Source organism: Tyto alba, unplaced genomic scaffold (assembly GCF_018691265.1).
Source record: "Tyto alba isolate M040663 unplaced genomic scaffold, T.alba_DEE_v4.0 Super-Scaffold_21, whole genome shotgun sequence".
Classification (NCBI taxonomy): Eukaryota; Metazoa; Chordata; class Aves; order Strigiformes; family Tytonidae; genus Tyto; species Tyto alba.
Genome location: NW_024881295.1, coordinates 7,410,141 through 7,430,104, shown reverse-complemented (window position 1 = coordinate 7,430,104; position 19,964 = coordinate 7,410,141). Strand labels below are relative to the sequence as shown.

At 43.7% G+C, this 19,964-nt stretch overlaps 1 protein-coding gene across 6 annotated transcripts in view; it reads left to right on the top strand.

The window, feature by feature from the left end:
• Window positions 1-559: 559 nt before the first annotated feature.
• Window positions 560-19,964, top strand: part of PRR5 (proline rich 5) — a 92,093-nt gene continuing 72,688 nt past the window's right edge. For 2 of the 6 annotated variants that reach the window (XM_032986210.2, XM_042795374.1), the window contains exons 1-2: window positions 560-774; window positions 1,205-1,287. The gene's annotated coding sequence lies outside the window, so the exon portion shown is untranslated. Of the gene's footprint in view, window positions 775-1,204; window positions 1,288-3,137; window positions 3,303-19,964 lie in introns of those variants that run through there. The other 4 variants (XM_042795377.1, XM_042795378.1, XM_042795376.1 and 1 more) reach the window with 4 other exon arrangements.

Genomic DNA, 19,964 nt, shown 5'->3' with positions numbered 1-19,964 from the left:
GCTCCAGCAAAACCCTCGCCCGGGACCTCAGCACACGCGAGTCCTTGTGCCGACGGCACACGGCCGGACGCTTCCCCGTGGGCTTCCAGTTCCTCCGGCACCCGAGCGCCTGGAGCAGCACCGGCTCTCCTGGAGAAAGGCCACATTCGCTTGACACCCGTGGACGGGCTCGTTTGTACTCCTGCCTCCATCTGCACCTTACTCCTAGGAATTAGGGCGCCGGATTTGCTGCCTGCGTATCGTCGCTCCCTCCTCTTCCCCGCCCGCAGCCGCAACCCAGCAGCTCGCTGGAGCAGAGGGGAGGAGGGGGGGGGGGGGGGGGGGCCCATCGGCCGGGCTCCAGCTCGGCGGTTTTTCCGCAAAACCCCTCGGAGGCTGCAGGACCTCGCTCAGCGCTGAGCTCCCCCGAACCGGCCGCCGCTCCCCCGCCAGCCGGGACCGGGGGGGCACCGGGCGGGCGGGGTGGGGGGGAAGGGACTGCTGAGGGGTTTGGTTGATTTGGGGTTTCTGAGGTCTTGTTTTCCCCTTGGCTGCCTCCCGGCGGGGAGGCGGCCCCGCCCCGCCCCGCCCCGCCCCGCCGGCGCGGCTCCCGCGGCCGCGTATTGTGCATCGCGCCGCTGCCCCGGGCGGCAGCACCGGCGCCGGTTCTTCTGCGCTGCGGGGCTGCCGGACACCCCAACCGCACCCCCCTGGGCCGGGCCTAAGGCTCCTGCCCCCCCGCCCCGAACCCCCCCCCCCCCCCCCCCCCGGAGGCGCCGGCCGGGGTCGCGCACGGTGAGTGGGGCGGGGGGGCGGTCTGGGGGTACCGGGAGCTGCCGCCGCCGGGTCTGTGCCCAGCCGCGGGCTCGCCCCGGAAAATTGGGGGAAGGGAAAGCGGGTCTGGCCCTGTCCCACACACCTCCCACGGCAGCCACGGTGGCTGGGGGGCGGGGGGGTGCGGTGCCGGGGACCCCCTCGTGCGGGGGGTCGCGTGGCCGTGGGAGGGCAGGGGGTTTCCCGTGGGGAGGGGTGAGCCCGCGGAGGGGCGGGCTCCGGGGTCTGAGGGGGCTCCCGGCTTTGTTTATTCTCGTGAAGCCCCTGTAGCCGTTTAGATGATTTCTGTTAATTCCAGACCTCGGGCTCGCAGTTTTTGCACACTACGTGAATATTAAATTAATGTTTGTGCAGACGCTCTTTTTTTTTTTTTTTTTTTTTTTTTTTACAGTCTGAAATAGCTCTCTCAGGTAACTGGAGTTGACTCTAAATGTGATTCCTGTGGGTTGACTGCTGTAAGCCTTATTCACGCAAGTAAGATCTATGTGCATGAGTAAGATATTTTTTGCAGAATGATTTTGCATGTTTCCACCCTGAAGTGTATAATCTCTGATAGCTTTTGCAGAAGAGGGACTTGTGTGTTTAAATTTTTGCGTGTGTGTGTGCGTGTGTGCAGTCGCTATTAATTTTGGCAGCTCGTAAGTGATTGTTGGTAAAGGTCCGGTGTCTTCGTTTTCTTCAAGAATACATTAAGTTGGGTGTATGCCCGTGTTTTAATATTGTAGAAGCAGCCTTAGAAAAAGGATTGAGGAAATCATTTAGCTTTTCTGATGTTCATCGTTTCCAGCCCGTGTACTTTTAAGCATTTTGTTTTAAATTACAGGAAACAATCAGTTTTTGTGTTTAGAAGCATGTTGATTAATAATGGAAACATAGGTCTAAAACTAAATTTCAGAGCTTCGTTTGAAATAAATGCTTTTCATTTCTTCTGTCTCACATGCCTATTAGCTTTTAGGAAAATGAAGACTGTTAGGTGATTAGGCAGCTTTCTTACAATTAGAATAAAAGAAACAGTTCAGTATAGGCCAGCTATAGAATGATAGACACACTTGGCATCTAGTGTATAGTTGGATGTAGAGCTGTGGTGCTGCCTAGCAGACTGCTCTCTTTGTTCATAATTTCTCCTGTAACCAAAGAACAGTGCATCTAAAACTTAGTTCTGGGAGTCATGAATACTGCATATAACTCTAGTTTCTCGATGGTAGACTGTTAATACATGACTTACTGCGAAGCATGTATTGACAAGGATTTCATATTTATAACATACACCATTGGTTGAATGACTTAATGTTTCATCTTTCTTTTTCTCATTAATAATCTAATTAGGGGAAGACTCTGGAAGGAATATGGAATTAAGACACGTTCCCAGTGGATATGTAGTAAAAAAGGCACTGCAAAGCAGACAGTGTAAAAGGAATTTCCAGAAGTACTCATCACCCAAGATAGAGCCAGGTTTTGAACGCTCCTAGGCTTGTGTTAGGCTCTAGAGGCTAATTTTTGTGTCTTTCTTTCCAGTTCGCAAACTTTTGTATCCAGAATTCCTTGGGGGACCTTGAGGGAAATACATCTGTATAAGCCAAGTTCTGAGTCTTCAGCACTTAAGAAAATCAAGCCCTGAGCACTGCAAAAAATTTGATCCTTGGGTTACAGTCATACCTCCTCCTATTTCCATTCTAGAGGCATTTCCTTTTAATTTTTATGACAGCTAGAATTATAGTTGTAAAATGTAGCCACAATAAAGAAAGCCAGTAAAATTACCTTTTTTTTTTTTTTTAAATGTAAAAGCCAGCAGGATTAATGAACAGTTCCATAAATACACATCATAAAATACAAGATCAGTAATAGAACTGTAAGTGGCACTTAATCTTTGAACAAAAATAATAGGTAATGGCTAAAAATAGTATTTCCTGTTTCAACAATAGAGTTAAATATCATAATGGATATTAATTGCAACAAGGTAGATTGGTCCAGAGTTGGAGGCTCTGACCATTTGTATACACTGACCTTCTGGACTATTTCTTTATTTTCCTTTAAAGTATCACTCTTGCATGTGTCTTTGATAATAAACCACAAATGCAAACCAAAACACTGTTCTTTAAAGGGAAAATCTGTGCTTTTTTACTGCACAATAGTGGCACTGTAATTTCTAGAACTTAGTCTGATCTCGTGTAGCTCAGTGTGAACTGCTGAGCTGTATTGGGGTTGTACCTAGTTCTACACGAGTGGTTGGTCCCACACATGGGCAAGAGCATCCTTGCACCAGAAAGAAAACCATTAGGTCTGTTTCTGATCATTTAACAGTGTTTGAAGTGTTTCCACATCGCTGCTAGATAAATGCCTTCATATTAAGGTCAATGAAGAATTTGCCTCTCCAATAGCTCTGGCCACAGACTCTCAAGAAACTGCTGAATTATGAGAGCTGGTAATTATCTGCCTACATCTGTGGCCTGGGACTCATTGACACTGAGCACAAAGAAGAGAAGAAAACGGTAAATGCTTGTCCAGAAGCACATCCTCTCAGTGGTGTTTGCTTTCCCCTTGTTTTTTTTAGGATAAGACTGGTGAGTTTGGGGTGTGGAGAAAACAGTGACTAATTAGCTAGTGCATATCTAGCCCTTGAAAGATGGAAAATACTGTGTGGGGATGATTTGAATTAAGTGCTGTTATTCCCTGCTATTAAAGAAATTGCTTGCCTGCTCTGCGTCTCAAGTTGGAGTCGTAGGCGATTTTAAAGCATTGTTTAAACTGTGGTTTAGGTCTGTTTAAGCAGAAGGGCCAGGGAAAGTCTTTCAGTAGGAAAAAATAATAGATAAAATTTTTCTTGTTTAGGACTTTTTTTTTTTAGTAGCTGCAAAATCTGTGTATATGGAAGGGAGGAAAAGGGAATCGAATGGAGCCAAGCAAGGAGCTGTGGTGTGAGGTAAAATTCTGATATTGTTCTTTCATGCCACCCTGCAAATAAATTTGCATGTAAAATTTCCAGGCTAGCCAAACTGTAGGACCGGTGCAGAATGCTAAATGAAACCTGACAGCTAGCATGGAAAATGCTACATAACAATGGCGGGCATTCCCTTGCTCTGACAATTGAGTTGAAGATTGTTTCTTGTAATGATTGTGGATCTGAAACAAAGACAGGCACAGGGAGAAAAAAAAAAAAAAAAAAAAAAAAAGGGCATCAATTTTATTTGGAGCTATGATCACTTGAAAGATGTTTACTTTCTGTGACATTACCCTGTGACTGCTGGAAGATTCACAGGAACTGTAAACTCCAAGTCACTGTGTGCCCATCAGCTAGCCACAATATACTCCTTTGTGTTGCTGGGGCTGAAATTCAATCTGCTTGGGAGGCTGAGGAGTAGTTCAGGGCCCAGTTTTGATCTGAAAGATACTGTGTATCACCAGGGAGGTACCCTTTGTGTCGCTTGTGTGAGCAGACAAAGCAGCAACTCTTTTGGGGAACTTGGTGATGCATCTCCTGTAAAAGAATAAAATGTATTTATGCTCAGTGGTGGTGTGATATAAAAGCCAGGATGATGACACCCGAGCAAGGAACATGAAAGGCATCAGGTGAGCTCGGTGGGTTTTACCTTTTCACGTATAAAGCTTGGGTGTCTGCAGCTACTGGCAATGAAGTGTCCCTCTGCAGACAGACTGACAGTGCAGAACAATCTGAGGAGACTGAGGGATGGAAATGGGAAAATAAAGTGAATGATGGGTTGGCATATGTATTGGGTGTGAAAGAGCACACGCAAAGTCACAGGGCTGAAACAAATCAGGGGCCTGTAGTCAGGCACGGCTGCTGCAGTGACACAGCGATACAAGGCAGCCCACTTGTCCGTGCTATCCCGGTTATGACTGGAGGAGTAACAGGCCTTACGTATGCAGTGTGGGTACACGTGGCTCCGTGGCTTGAATTTAGGACACCTGCTCTTGGAAAGTTTGAGAGAGAAGAGGGAGAGCTGATCAGGAGAGCAAAGGGATTGATTTCTGAGGAAAGATTAAAAATGTGTAATAAAGATAATCTAAGAAGCAAAGATACCAACAATTTCAGGTGTGGATGCTCAAGAGATAATCACTTAGACTTTGCATGAGGGTGCAACTAGACTTAACAGGCTGCAAAAGAGAAGGTAACTTGAACATCAAGCAAAACTTCTTGATGGAATGACGCTAAATAATCTTCCATGAAAAATGCTGGTACCGTTGTTGGTTGGGGTTTTGTAAAGCTCCTAGAGAGCCCTGAAAAATGTTCTGCAGGGCTGGCAGCTCAGGGTCACACCTCCCCTGGCTGAACTGTGCCTGGGGTTTAGGGTGGAGGCTTTAGGAACAAGGCTCTTTAGTTAGCAGGCCAACTCCTCTGCTGGGAATCAGCTTCCCAACTCCCCTGTGAGGTCTGCTGGAAGGGACAGAGTGTTGCTTTGCTAGCTTGGATTAGATGCCTATGGGGAGGGGGATGGACTGGATGAATTAACAGATCTTATTCCATCTTTCGCATGTGTTCCAGGAAATACACAAACACTTGTCTTGCTGACAGCTGACATGCATGCCGTTATTCTGTAAAACAAATGCTATAGCACCTCATATGCCTTTCTGATCACACAATGAGGAAGGATGGGAGGAGGGAAGTGATGGAAGACACTTTCCTGTGGTGAGCACAGCAGACAGGGCTAGAAATATTGCATGGCTTACATTGACTGTTAATTTGTATCCTTGGACCCTTGCTGAATCTTCCACTTGAGGAAAAGCTAGAAAGCAACAGGCTCAAGGTGTTTTCCTGCTTTTAAGTTCTAGCCATTATGGGGAAAAAAAAAAATATATATATATATATTATTGGACAGTAGTTACCTCTTCCTTTGCTGAGTCCTGTAATAGACACAACATTGCATACTTGCTGAAATGTGAAGAGCAACTTCAAAGGGGTGCGCAGCTCTGCTGAAGTGGTAGGCGATGCGCAAACAGATTAGGAGGGCTGAGGGCTGGGATCCAAAACACACCGCAGTCGGGGGAGGGACTGCTGCTTTGGAGCAGCTCCAGCAGTTCTTCAGTCCAAGATCTCATGTTTGCTTATGTTTGGATTTAACCAATTTCTTTGGGATTAAGGTGTTTTTTAGGATGTGGTTCCAAGGATATAAAGAGGTTGCAATTTTGAACTTGATTAGTTTTATTGTGTTACTGTATACTAGTGATATTGTTCTTTTCCAAGGTGGGTCAGTTTGTGTGAAGTCTGATTAAAGAGACCACTAAAAAGTATGATGTATGATAACATACGTCTCCCATGTGGTTTGGTGTCTTAACATATAATCTTTCCTCCACTGGATTTATTGTATCCCAGAATAAACCAGAGTTTATATAAATTACACATGCTCTTACTGCAGAACAGGTGGAGTTATAAGTGCTCGAAGATGGTATGTTGTTGCTAGATAGGGAGGAATATTTTTATCCTGATTCATAGCGGCTGCATTTAAAATTTGAGACAGTTTGTCTTCAGCATGAATGGTTTATTGGAGGGCAGGCAGGCAAAACATTGACAAACATTTACAACGCTGGTTTAAGGATGACTCTCCTTTAATTAAGTGTAACTTGTGTTGTAAAATTTCCTCATCTGGTAACTTGGTACCAGGTTTTCACTTCCTGCCCTGCCCATTTGAAGTGGAAAGTCAGAAGTAAAGAAACTTACGAAATTTTGTTGTCTTGATTGCAGAGGAAATCAGAAGACTGAGAGAAGTTAAGCATTCTTCCAGAAAGTGCATTACTCCAGCTTGGATATGCTCATCCAGCCCCTCAATAAACCAGTACTGCTGGCTTTCTTTTCACCACTATGTTAATTTTTCTTTCTGTAAAATACTGTATTAAGATTCTCTCCAGGAAGAATGGAGGGCCACTTCTTTTTCCTTTGATTAACTACTAATATCCTGATCTAGAGAAATACCAGCAAACTGGTTGAGTTTAGCAATTTCCTTTGATTTCAGTGAGTAAATTAGTTTCACATCCAGTTGTCCCTGTAAGAGGAATACCTGCTGTTGTCTGCATTAGTTCATATGTATGCCTTGGGTTTATAGTATCAATTACTTTCTAAAGTACAGGCACTAAGGATTACATACAGAGAGTCTTGATTCACTCCTGACTGCTCCACTGGTGGTTACCATGACTTTGTGGTCATGGTTTTGCTTCTTTGTTTTGCTCTGGTTTGTGGTGTTTTTTTTTTTTGTTTTTTTTTTTTTTTTTTAATTTATTTATTTGTTTGTTTGGTGTTTTTTTTTAATTTATTTTAATTTTTGCTCTGGAGGACTAGGCAACAGCTGCTGTCAGCAGGTTATAGACCTTACAAATTATTGGGTTGGCTTGGCATAATAAAACCACCTAAGCAAAACATCATTGTAGTGCATCCTATCAGTGAGGTCTGAATCAGTTCAATTCAGAATGCCAGGAAAAAGACATTCTTGTGGTAATTCTGGCATCCCTGAACATAAAAAGTATTGGAAAATTTGAGAGCGTGCTTGTTCTCATAAAATATCCAGGCCAGTTTTGTATAACTGAGAAGCAGCTTGGAAAGTTGAGATAAGAAACCAGATGTTAGCCCAAACTTGTGAGATTTGCTTGCATGGATCAAATTTGGCATTACAACATGCTTCCCAAATTAATTCTGTAATGTTTAATTCCAGCATGAGTCGATTTTCCATTTTATTCTGCATGACTTCTGTTCATTTATCATTATTAAATAATTTCCTGGAGATACTCGGGCTTAAGTATTGTGTTTGTATGACTACCAGAGTTGTCTGTGGATATACAGACAGGACAGAAAATATTAATGCAGGTTGGAAGATAAATTTTCCCCATCTACAGCACTGTGTATACCTTGTTAAAGTCATTGACAATTTCTCAAAGTTTACCAGAAGATTTAATTTGAAGAATGGTCCCAGCCAGAAACAAGATGCAAGTTTTATGCTTAGTATACTCATGTATAGTAATTTCCTCTTTCTTTTGCTGTTTTTAGGCTCAAGTTTTTAACATTGATAATACACTACTGGCATCATCCCTGTTTACTCTTTGGCTGGGAAAAGAGTATCCAAAAGAATATTTATTAGCTGATTTAAATTCAATTTACTTAATTTCCCTTTCATGGAGTTTTTAACAGTGTTCAATGAGAGATGCAATTGAATTGCAGAGTTATTCTATCCCCCTGAATACATCCAGGACTTTCTTGAATTCCCATGACTATTTACATTTTATTTCTGGCCCTCATAATTATTTTGTAGCATATGGAAAGTCCCATAGATGCTAAGTCTGGTAGCCTTTCTCATGCTTATTTAACAAAGAGTTCCAGTCCCTCGTTTTTCTGCTGTAGTATCTATTGTTTATTGGTGATTGGATTTTTTTTCTGCCTGTAAAACCTTGGGTTGAGGAACTAAGACCACCCTGTGCTAGGCAGAGTACCAACATGAAAAAAGTGCAGGCCCTGCCCTGCACATTAACACTTTATTTTTATGACTAAATGAGGGAGATTCCTCTTGACAGGGCTGTACTCAGACCTCTCCAGACTCTCAGTTCCCACTTTAGCAGCATTTAGATATCCTAGAAAGTAAATCTCCAGTTTAGGGAAAACAGTTTAAAACTGAGCACCACTCTTGCAAAAACAAGCCTGGTTCCTGCTGGAAGCTGTAAAAATCTAAGTTTATAAAGCCTACCTATCATCTGTGTGCTTAGGCAAAAGTGTGATGCTCTTTCCTCTCTTTTTTTGCCTTGCTTTTCCTCTCATTCAAGCAAATGGGCTCATGAATGCTTAGGCGAAATGTGCCCCCCCCCCCCCCCCCCCCCCATTGTCTTGTTTGCTTGCCTTCTTTCAACAGCTTCTCTGTTCAGTGTTAAACAACAAGAAAAGAAAACCGCTACTAAAAATGAAGATATTCTAATATCACGTAATCCTGTGAAGAAGGATCTTCTGCTTCCCCCACAAATGGTCCAACTAGAAAGGTTCCTTGATGGCCTTAAAATCTGTGGTGGCAAGAAGAACGATAAAAGCACATTGAAATTGCAAGCCATTGCATTTCTGAACTCAAACTACTGTACGTGGAGCGCTCTGTACCCTTTGAAGACCACAGCCCGGAGTGTGGCTCTGTAGGCGGCAGAGCTTGGGGATGTTGGAGGGCAGTGGCCTGAACTAGGCTCTTCCCTAAGCACCCCTGGCTCTTCCTTTGGTTTTCCATACAGGTGCTTGTAGGTGCACAGGCGCATGCAGGGGTGCCACTTTAACAGACCGAGCACGAAGGCTGACCCACCGCTCTTAAAACAGCGGCCACCACGCTGCAGGTTTTGCAACGTGTCCTCCCTAGCGAGTGCCCCATGTAACCTTGTTTGGGGAATTATATGGAATATGACTCCCGGAAAGATACGTCGGGTATCTAGATGATGCCGTTCTCGTACTGACACCACAGCTGGTGGCCAAAGCGTATGGGGCTTGGCATTCTTTTGATCCAGGAGAAGGCATGTCCAGACAGACCCCTCACAGCTGTGTGGTGCTGGGAAGGATGGACGTGGCTTTCTGCTGCTAGAACGTACCCTCGAATGCTCCTTGCTTCACGCTTTTACAGGGAATGTGGGGAATGCTAGGTAGTCATGAAGACCAGCGAAGCAGCTGACACATCTGTTGGGATTCCTGCTCTTTCAACCTGACTCTTTCAAAGCCTGGTGAGATATATCTGGTAGAGCCATGAAGAGCTAGGAATGACTTTTTATCCACGAGTCCTAGCGAGCAATATTTACCTAACATGCAGCAGGGTCCCCGGTGGTTTGATCTTTCTGTATGACTCAACCCTCTGCCACTGTGTGATCCCATGTAAAGTCTAGAGGAGTGTTGTGGTTTGGGATGGCCACAGTGATTAAGGGGACTCCTCTTGGAGGGACATGGGGAGCTTGGGCAACCATTTCTACTGCTTTGGCTGGCCCCTGCAGCTTTGAGCACACATTCAGAGATCCCAAATACAAGCAAATAAAAGCCTTTTGCTTAGGCTCCCCCTGCAACAGCCTTTTTATTTTGATTCCTACATCGGCAGTGTTGCAGTCTCCTGCCTGCCTCTACAAATGAGACAGTAATGGAGCAGATTTATTAAGCTGATAAATTAAAGAACAGGAAATAACAGTGGATTTAGTGGAATTTGAAGACAGTTCTGACCTCTGAGGAGCACAGCATGGTGTGTTGGAATAAAGCTGAAAGATGGTGCCCTTGGTCAGGGTGTACAAAGTCATGGGGGATGTTTAAAGTCATTTAGGAGAGACTCACTTTGCTTATGTTTTAAAAACACCTTGCTGTTTTGCTGACTCTACAGCAAAGCCCTTATCTTCCTACCTTGGAAACAAAGTACAAAGCCTTTAGCATGCTAGTGATGCAGGTCCCTCACAGACCAACACTCAGTTTAGTTCTTAATTTATTACGTGTTTTGCTTACTGAGAGGCAGTCAAATGGATTGTGGTGCTTTGCGTGGTGGCAGGAGGTGTCTGGGAATGGTGAGTCCAGCACTGTTGCAAACAAATCTCTGTGCTCGTGGCTTGCTTTGTAGCTGCTGAGCGCGGTGTGATGGGCCGGGGCTTACTGTCCTGTTACAGACTTGGGCAAATTCTGAGAGAGCACTCGAGTAAGAAATCTAAGTGTTGGGTTTATGTGAACAAGTGCGGAGAAGGTGAGGAATGTCCGTGCCTTTAGAGTAGCTACAGGTATCAAGTAATTTTGCACTGAGTTTTTAGGTATGAATCCTGCCCTCTTCCTTGGAGCTTTTCCATGCAAACGGTGCTATGTCGTGCTGTAGCTGATGCCTGCAGCACTGACAGCCAAGTCTTCTGTGCTGTCCTGTTTCCCATCCCTCTCCCTTCCCTACCCACTCCGATTACTTTTTGGTTTCTTCTGTTTAAGAACTGTAAATTACTGCAGTAAACCTATTGCTCTCTGGGGTTATGTATATCTGTTGCCAGTTTTACTGAGTGGAACTGTGCAACAGCCTAAAAGGTAAGACCATGTGAATTAGGTTGCTAGGTCATGTTGGGGGCTTTTAGTTTCTACTAAGTGGAAGAGCAAATATTGCAAGCTTGAGGAAATATAAAGGAAATATCTGCTGCAGCCTCTGTGCATGGAATAACTTCAGGGGAGGAGGCAGATCCTCCAGCCCTGCTGTACCTCAGTACAGAGAAGTGAAATGCAGTGCAGCTCCCTGGTACCTAAGTGGAAGATGGACGTTTGGCACAGCACAGCTTGATACAGCTGTGACCTTGTGCCTTCTCCCAGCAAGGTTGTGCAATGGGGGACAGTGGCAGCAGGGAATGAGGACATCAGGGAAATGACGTTCCCATTTTCTCTCCTCCCTCTCAGGAAAACCTGGGCCTTGTGAAGTCACCCTAAAGCTAAAGCAATTTAAAAACTCAACACCCTTGCCAGAGAGAAGAAATCTGGTCTTCATTTCAGTTAATTCTGGTTCAGCCACCAAAGCCTCTTTGTATTTGGCCCATAGGGTGATATTCCAGCTGTTTATTTTAAAAAAGCTAGTCTGGCTAGCGGCTTCCTTTCTTCTGCAGGGGATACCAAGCCTGGAGAGTCCTCTGGCTGCACAGAAGACATTTATGTTCAAATAAAAACAAGCAGATCTTTTTACTGAATTGAAAATCCTTGTCTCCGGTGTGTTTGCAGGCTGACTGCGGCAGCATCTTACTGCTGTGCTGTCGTGGCTCCCTGGCAGTGCTCTCTGCTGTTGCGTTTCGTTGCATGTTTTCTGTGAACAGAAAAGCATCTGTGCTAATCTCTCATTTGCCAGGTGATTTGGTGTTCTCTTCCAGCCTCTGGTCACCTCCTTTTTCTCAGATTTTTCCCAAGGTGGAAGTCGAATTTGGTAAAAATGAGGAACAAATGTGTATAAGGGAGATTGACCCAAGTTTTCAAGACTTGAAAAGTACTGTGAAAAGAAACCAAGTGGGCTTATGTCCTTCTGTATTTCTTTTTGATTTTTCAGTAGAAAGTCAGGTCCAGCCCAGCCTGTGAGTCTCCATGACCATAGTAAGTCGGGCAAGACAAGAAGGGCTCTTGCATTTCTTTCTTTATCAAAATCTGTAGCATTCTGGTCAAATCCCACCACCTTAGAAAGGCAGCAGATAATTTCAGCTCTTGAAGGCCTGCCTGCAGACTACCCTATCACTGAAGAAAAAGTGCTTGGGGGGCTGTGAGGGATGGACTGTTCCCTTGACTTTGATTTTTTTTTTTTATTTTTGAGGGCTATTTTTGTTCATATGTTTTGTTTTTTTTTTTTCACTTCCTTGAGCATCACTATCGCATCAGAATCTGACTTTTTAGAGTATCTTTCTTCTCCTGCCCTTTAATTAGCAGATGAGAGCTACCAAACATCATCCCATGAATATTTCAGCAAAGCCAAGACATTCCTGGTGTGTGTGTATATATACACACATATATACACATAAAGTAAACAAACTGAAGGGAAAAAAAAAAAAAAAACACATGAGGGAGTGTTTTTATAGTAGTCATATAATATTAGTAGTAGCCTTTCAAATTCTTCGGAGGCTTCAGAATTAATTTCAAGGCAGGGAAGTAATTTTTTAATTACCTTTAAATAGTGTTGAATAAAAAAAGCTGCTTCGACTCTGCTTGAGGAATGGAGCAGCAACGACCCAGACCATCTTTCTGTGGGGACCGCTGCATTGTAGTTGTCTTGGTGAGGTCTTCAGTATTCAGAGTCAGATACCAACTCTGTGTGAAACAAATGGAGCCTGCCAGCCTTTTGTGACATCTTGTAAAAGCCTTTTTCTCCCTCATCATTTGAAAATGAAGGGAAAAGGGGAGGAATTTTTTGAGTCGGCTGGCTTGCTGCTATGAGATCATATTGAAATGCTTTTGCTACTCTTTAGTTACTCATGAATGATTGTGCCGAGAACATATCCTGAGAGAACATATGCTTCTGGTTTTGCTTATGCTTAATTATCTTTTTTTTGTGCTGCCTTCCCACAGCACCTACCTCAATCAGATTTTGGTCTGTAAATTTGTGACTGAGGCTCCATAGTTTGAGAATAATGCAAAAAACCCCAATGAAAAATAATTCAAAATCCTTAAATACAAGTACTTTTATGCTATTTTGTAGATGCTTAGGAGCCTGCTTGATAAAACTTAGAGGAAAAATTGTCTAACTTTTAATTAATTTTTATTGAGGTGTGGTTGCCATTGAAGCTCAGAGAGAGTTTTCCCCAAATAAAAAGTCTGAGAAACTGTGCTTAGACTTGTGCAGTCTCTTGAGCAGTTTTCAGGTTTGGGGTTTGTGTTCTTTGGGGTTTCCCCCTCTTCGTTCTCTTTGCGTCTGAACCCTTGGCAGCTTTCCAGCATTGTTCTGGGACCTGCTGCGAACGGGTGGAGGAGCTGTGCTCTCACCACTAATTCAGCAGAGATGGAGCGATAACCTTTGGTAAAGGTTAGAGACACAGCTGGGGATAGGTTCAGAGTCGCCCACCTGGCCACGAGCGTCAGCTTGTGGTTCCTCCCTGTTGTATGTGCCTGTTTCTTACTCAGTGAAGGTAAGCGCTACCAAAGCTGTCCATCACTCTTCAGGACTCTTCTGATTTACCTTTTTTTTTTTTTCTCATATTTTTTCTTTTTTTTGTTGCATAAGTGTAATAACTGGTGCTCCAGTGTAAATACTGTGGCCTTGGCAAAAGCCTCTGTCTCTCCCTTTATTATAAATGCTATACAGATGATTGTGTCTCTGTATAATGGAGAACAGTGGCAAACAAGACACCAGGTAAATTCATCATCAAAGCACGCACCAGCCAGTATTGTCCACCAGCACTGCTTTGATAAGTTCTACAGTGCGCCTTAATATCCAGATTCTTCCTTCTCTTTGGTTATTACCTAACTTTTGTTATTGTAATGTAGAGTTTTCGTAAGACTTCACAAAGTTTGGTTTCACGTATAGCAAGATCTTCTGGTTGGGTTGTGCTGCTGGATCTGAAATCTAAATTGCATTGCCTTCCAACGGCTTGTGATACTGGATCTCCAGTGTTTCCTTTGTTTTCATGGAAGCTTGAAAATTCTCCAACTATATAATCTTTTGTTGAAGAAGAGTTTTGTTCAGGTTTTAAATGACTCCTCCTACTCAGATAAGGTTGTTACCCGCTTACAAAAGGGTTATGATAATAGTGTTAAAAAGTTTGTAGGTTTGTGTTTTCTTTTGCACCAGCAAAAAATTGCATTGAGGCTTTTGTTGTATGACTCGGATAAAGTGCAGTGAAGATGTTGTGCTGTCGTCCACTTTATGAACTGCTGTTGTTAGTTAAAATATGGAGAGGCACCCTTTGCCCCAGCTGTTTGGTACTACCCCAGCCCCTCTGCCAGCATTTAAGTCTTGCATGTGCCTGTTTAGCAGAATAGACTGTGTGAGCACTTACTAACCCACTTCAGGCAACATCAGAAAGCTCAGATTACACTGCAGATGCAGATGCTTAAATGAGGATGGCTCTCGGTGCTGGTTCAGTGGTGGCTGTGCCTCCTTTGCCCCAGGCAGGAGGGATCCCTGGACCAGTGACTGCTTTACCCCTCCCACTTGCATCTGCAAGGGGATTTGTTTTCACAGTGTGGCAGTATCTAAACAGAAGCTTAGAGTGGTTTAAATAAATCCATTTAACACTAGTGCAGCAGTCGTGTTTTGGCAGAACTGGAGTGTTCCTGTGAGCATGGATAACGTATTTGCAAAATGTTCACCTTTAAATTGCCCAGTATTCTTTTTCTAGCAGTTCTCTTCCTCTCCTCTGCCTGGTGGGAGGCTAATGCCTGAGGCTTTCATTTATGAGTGGGTATTTTGTCCATGTGTCTTGATACACGCTTCCAAAGCTCACAGAGCGCTGTGCAGGTAGCAGGCTGCCTGTGGTCTCTCAGCAGGCGGTAACTCTTCTTTGGAAGCGAACTCATCCATCTGTTCAGGTGTGAAAATCTCAACAGTTGTGGAAATTTTGGTAGAAATTAAGACATGACAACGAAAATCTCTCAGAACCACCTGGCAAATTAAAATGGGGAAGAAAAAGACACCACCACCCAGTCCGAAAAGGGTCTTATTTTAAAAAGTTTAAAGTTGTGTAGAACTTTAGTCAAGTTGGGAACCAGTTGGGTAGTCCAGGATAACTCGCTGCTTTTACCAAGTGGAGGATAATGGAGAAGTTGTCTTAGGCTTTTCTTTTTACTGATGAATCAGGGTTGCTTTTTTCTTCTTTTTCTTGTAAGGATGTTTCTTTTTAGTTCAGCTGGTAACAGTTTAGCCCTCAAGATGGTCTTGAAGCTTTCACATTTGTATGCTCGCAGCAGTGGTAGGTTGGGACAAAGCAGTGCCATAGTGGTTGATGAAGTGACATCATATTGTGGCTGAAGAATGACCAAATGGAGACTTAGTGGTATTGCTGCTGGTGCAATTATTTGATGATGATTGTACTTAAGTAACCTATTAGTAGAAACATTGTATTAGGCTTTACATAGCTGCATGGAAATAGACACTTAAAAGGAGTATATATACACACATATATATGTATACACGTTCTAAATTAATAGAAAATAAGATGTTTGGTAAGAACTCCTTGGAGTGAGAAGATACCTAGAGCCAGCACCAGCAAGGATGCTACAGCCTCCTTCAGACCTCTGGTAAATGCCTGCTGTCGACTGGCATGATCTTAATGGACAAGTATATATTAGATTTTTCTCTGATTAAGCTGCCAGCCATCCTGCAGGAGCAGCTTCCAAATCACATTCTCCTCAGCCGATAGGCTGGGTTTTCTTCCTCTATTTCTTTGCAGCTGGTGAGCCAAACCAGCATCACACCTGCCTGCCGTTCGTCTGCTGGCTTTGCCAGTGCCGGGCCAGCTGTGCAGCAGCAGTTGCCATCTGTCTGGGGTGAGGACAGATTGTTAGCACAGAGGCTCAGGAAGTAATTAGAAGGTGAATTTAATTTGCTCTTCAAGCATGTTGAGGTCCAAGTAGCTCTCCCTCCCCCCACTGGAAGAATTGGGAGGGGGGTAATGGGGTAGGGAAGGAAAGAAAATTATAGGAGAGAAATACAGGGAGAAAAGAATCGAGCTGCGTCCTTGCCATCTGTCCGCTTGGACTCGCGCAGCTGCTCTGCCAGTGACAGGTTGCCATCTCTCCACCCGGCGCTGACAGCCAAATGACTTGCATCATGAGCACAAACCACTGAAGATGAATACTAGTAAATAGCCTGGTCAGAATAAACTGTACTTGGAAGCAGAGGCTCTCGCTGCATGAAAACATTGAACATCCTCTTCTTTCTTCTCTCATTTCTCCCTTTTCTCTACCCAAGATTTTCCCAGAATTTGGAAGCCAAATATAATTTCAGTACGCATGCTTTTAATGGATCAATCCTGTGCCTCCAAATGCAGCATGATCACTTCTGGAACATTAAAAGGTTATCTAGAAGCAAAGGGGAATGGACAGTTAGAGCTCCAGTGGGACTATTTCTGTGCTTAAAATTAGTTAAAGATGTGCTTAAATGTTTATTAGCTCAGGGCTTCAATTTGCTACCTGGGGCTGCACAGTTTCTGACAGTCCCAGCTCCAGGGTCATGTGGAAGATGCCTTCCTTTTATTTGTGAAGAATATGTATGTTGCTTCAATTGCTGTGGAAACATGGAAAACAAGCAAACGTGGACTTCAAGGTACCTCAATACTCAAAAGTAAGCAGAAATACTGAGGGTGTAGTGTGCTTTTGTGAATGGCTTTAGATACCTTTCTTGAAATCTCAGTTGGGCACTTGAGGTATCTGAGGAGTTCCCCCAGTGCAAGGTGTGTAGAGTCCACCTCTCTTCTCCCAGAGACACAGGCTCTTCAGGGTGGTCGCATAACAACCTGGGTCTTGACGTTGACATTAGTAGAAAAATACCTTGTGTACCCAATATAAAAAAATCCAGCACACCACTATTTTTTGTTTTCCTCTCCTGATATAACTAATGATCATAGAGATTTTCCAGAGATTAGTCACTGGCAAGTGTCCCTTCCTGAGCCTGAAAGACCATTCAGGCAGTTGTTAATCCCCAAGGACATCTCTGCATTTAAGCCATTACTGAAAAATTAAATATTGTTTAGAGGCTCAAGGTGTCTCATATCTGTTCAGAGAGGTAATGATGGGATGACAGTTTTTATATCCCTAGTATTTGCACTGTAGGACTTTAACTTATTGATGGCAGATAGCTGAGTTGAATCCAGGTACTTTTTGTGATAGTCCTGTAATTGCTGCTACTTCTATTTACCTCCTCTTTTCTGAAGTCAGTTTATTTCCTGCAAAACCCTTCCCTACATACTGCCTCCAGCATACTGAGCCCTGACACTGCTGCACAGTTTATTTAGCCTCTGGCTGGTTTTAGTGATGGAGGATCGATGGAGCCACATGAACTTGCTGACTTCTGTGTAAGGCCAAGCCCAACATTCACATCTCCCCAGACTTTGGCAGCTGAGAGATTAGAGACCTGGTCTGCTCCCAACAGGAGCTTATCCTCTGTTCTCCAGGCATATCATCCTCACTAGAGAGGAGACAAAAACTTCTTTTATATCATTTTCTCCTTTTATTCTCAAGGGGTTCAGGCAGCAGTATCTGCTTTGAGAATGGCAGCAGATGCAGGCTGTGGAGCTGTATTCTTGTGTTACTTGTGTTACTGGGTTTCCTTGGGAAGCTTTTGACTAAACAGCTGCCGTCTCATGCATAGTCAGAAGCTGGGTCTGAGAGTGTAGTAGAAACGTCAGAGGAAATATAAGAAGCCGCAGCCTCCAGCTATTTGCTACCTTTCTTCAAAATCTGCAGGGCTGGTAGGGCAGAAAGTATCTCAATATTGCATCTGGCAGCTTCACTGGAACCTCACCTTCCTTGGCAGTGGAGCTGACACCACTGGATTTTGCACAGAAACAGAGTATAGTACATCCCCCCCGCCAGCCTTGCTTTGATAGAGCAGGGGAGGGGGCAGAAAGGGTGGAAATGTCATCATTTCTTAAATTTCTCTTTGCAGACTTGCAAGCCATCTGTAATGACCTTAGGATGAACTGCCTGCTTACTGTTCTTATTGTGGTTTTTTTCCCCCTTTTCCCTCGTTATTAAATGCAAGTGGCAATTACTTCAGCTTTCAGGATGCATGACCACAGAGTACTACCCATGTAAAGATCAGACTGATTTTGTTTTTTTTTTCTTCTCCCCCACCCCAGTTATAGTGATCCTGGAAATGGAGAATTACAATGTTTCATGTTCCTTTTGACCAATCCATGCAACCCACCCAAAATTTTATTTTGCAGCCTTCTCTTCTAAAACTCCACTACAGATCCTGTGTAAATCTCTAATCTAGTGCCAGTGCTGGCATCATTATGCTCGGTTATCCCTACTGTGGCCATAAGTAACCCCAGATCTCTATTCTAAAAGTAGAGAAATGTGAGTGGCTTTTGCTCAGGTGCATGCCTGAGGTGCTGAGCCAGAAGCTTCGAGGTTTGAGCAGGGAAGTCCACGTTAATGTTGGTAGGCCTTGGAGCATGTCTAGCAAAGTCTACAGGTTTGTGAAAAGAGACGGATAAAGTTGTCAAGGGTGTTTGTGGGTTGTGACCTTGTCATTCCTTTTTGCCATGCAGACGTTAAATTCTTGCTGCATGGGAAGTCGCTCCTGGCTCTGCTTTGCCTCTCTCTCACTCCTGTTGCTTCTTCCAAAGCTTGCTTATCGCTGCCTGTGCCAGGAAGCGATGGACCAGCTGAGAAGGGTGTGATTTGTTGCTCTAAGCTGGTTATGAGTCTCAGTGGCCCGGGATTCATCAGTCTTTTAACCTCTCCATAGAGGGTTGCTGTTGTTCTTAATGGGAAGCTACTGTTTGTGGCGGATGTTTTTCGTGTAGGCTTCAGAAGCAGCTGTCTTAAATGTGGTCTGGCACCTCTGCAGGCAGAGGCTGAGCACTGGGCTCGGAGAGGGGCTGGGGTGAGGATGGCTGTGGGCAGAATCTCCCCGCAGTGCAGGAATTGCTTATAAATAGGAAGACAAATTGAAATGTTCCCTTTTTGGTTTTCTACCTCCTGCAGTTCTTGGGAATGAGGAAGGAGGCCAATGAGAAATGTTGGCATTTTAGTCAAAAGCAAAGGCAGCTGAAGGAGAATGCCCTTTTTTCTTTTAAAAAAAAAAAAAAAAAAACAAAAAAAACGTTGCTGCAGAGATAGTGCCAGGCTGCTGTGCAAAAAAAAAAAAAAAAAAAAATCCTGCCTGGATTTGTTCAGTTTTCAAATACAGGGGTGTGGAAGTTGACAGTCCCTGTCCGTGAGATTTCCTAAAGTGACTGAGCCAGCAAAGGAGACGCAGCAGGTGCTCAAGTGAGATTCTTCCAAAATGCCCTCATTTACATTCCCTGCATCCTTTCCCAGTAAAACCCTTAAATGCTGCTTCAAAAATTCATGAGTTTGAGTGCTTTAATGGAAGCAAAGGAGACACCTTTCTGTTTTGTCCTTAAAGAGCCTGTGGAAAGTTCAACGGGAAATTCTACTGTTTAGTTATACTGTGTTCACCCATCCAAGAACTTTTCTCTGTGAGTTAGATGAAGCTTTATTGTTTTATTAAAATCACCGTGGGATGTTGACTTTCATGTAAAACCTGTAAATGGGCAGCCTGTAAAACCAAAGCACTAATATATCAAATACAAATTTAGCTTAAAATGATGTACATTATGAATAGAGTTTTCCAGTCTTCCTGATTAAATTGTTGAATATTTTTCTATAATTTTAATTAAAGCAGAGCCATGGCAGTGCAGAAAGATTTAAAAATCTTGTCTATAAAGACATTTATGAATTCAAGGTGCACTGCCACCAGGATTTTTTTTTTTTTGTTCGTTTTGTTAAATCACAGTCACCCCTTGAAAAATGTGTTACTGTTCTACCTCCACAATTAAATTCACAGCCTGCTTGAAGTGTGAAAATGCTGGCAGTGATGCAGTTACATTTGCAAGCTTTGCTTGTGAGATGTTTTCACTTAGCTGAATATGAATTAAACTTGGGGTGCTGTGAAATCCAGTTCACAAGGTGCTCCCTGCAAAATGGAGCACCACCACCTATGTCTGTGCAAGCGCGCTTGGAGTAACTTGTGTGCCGCTTCTCTGTGCCATCGATT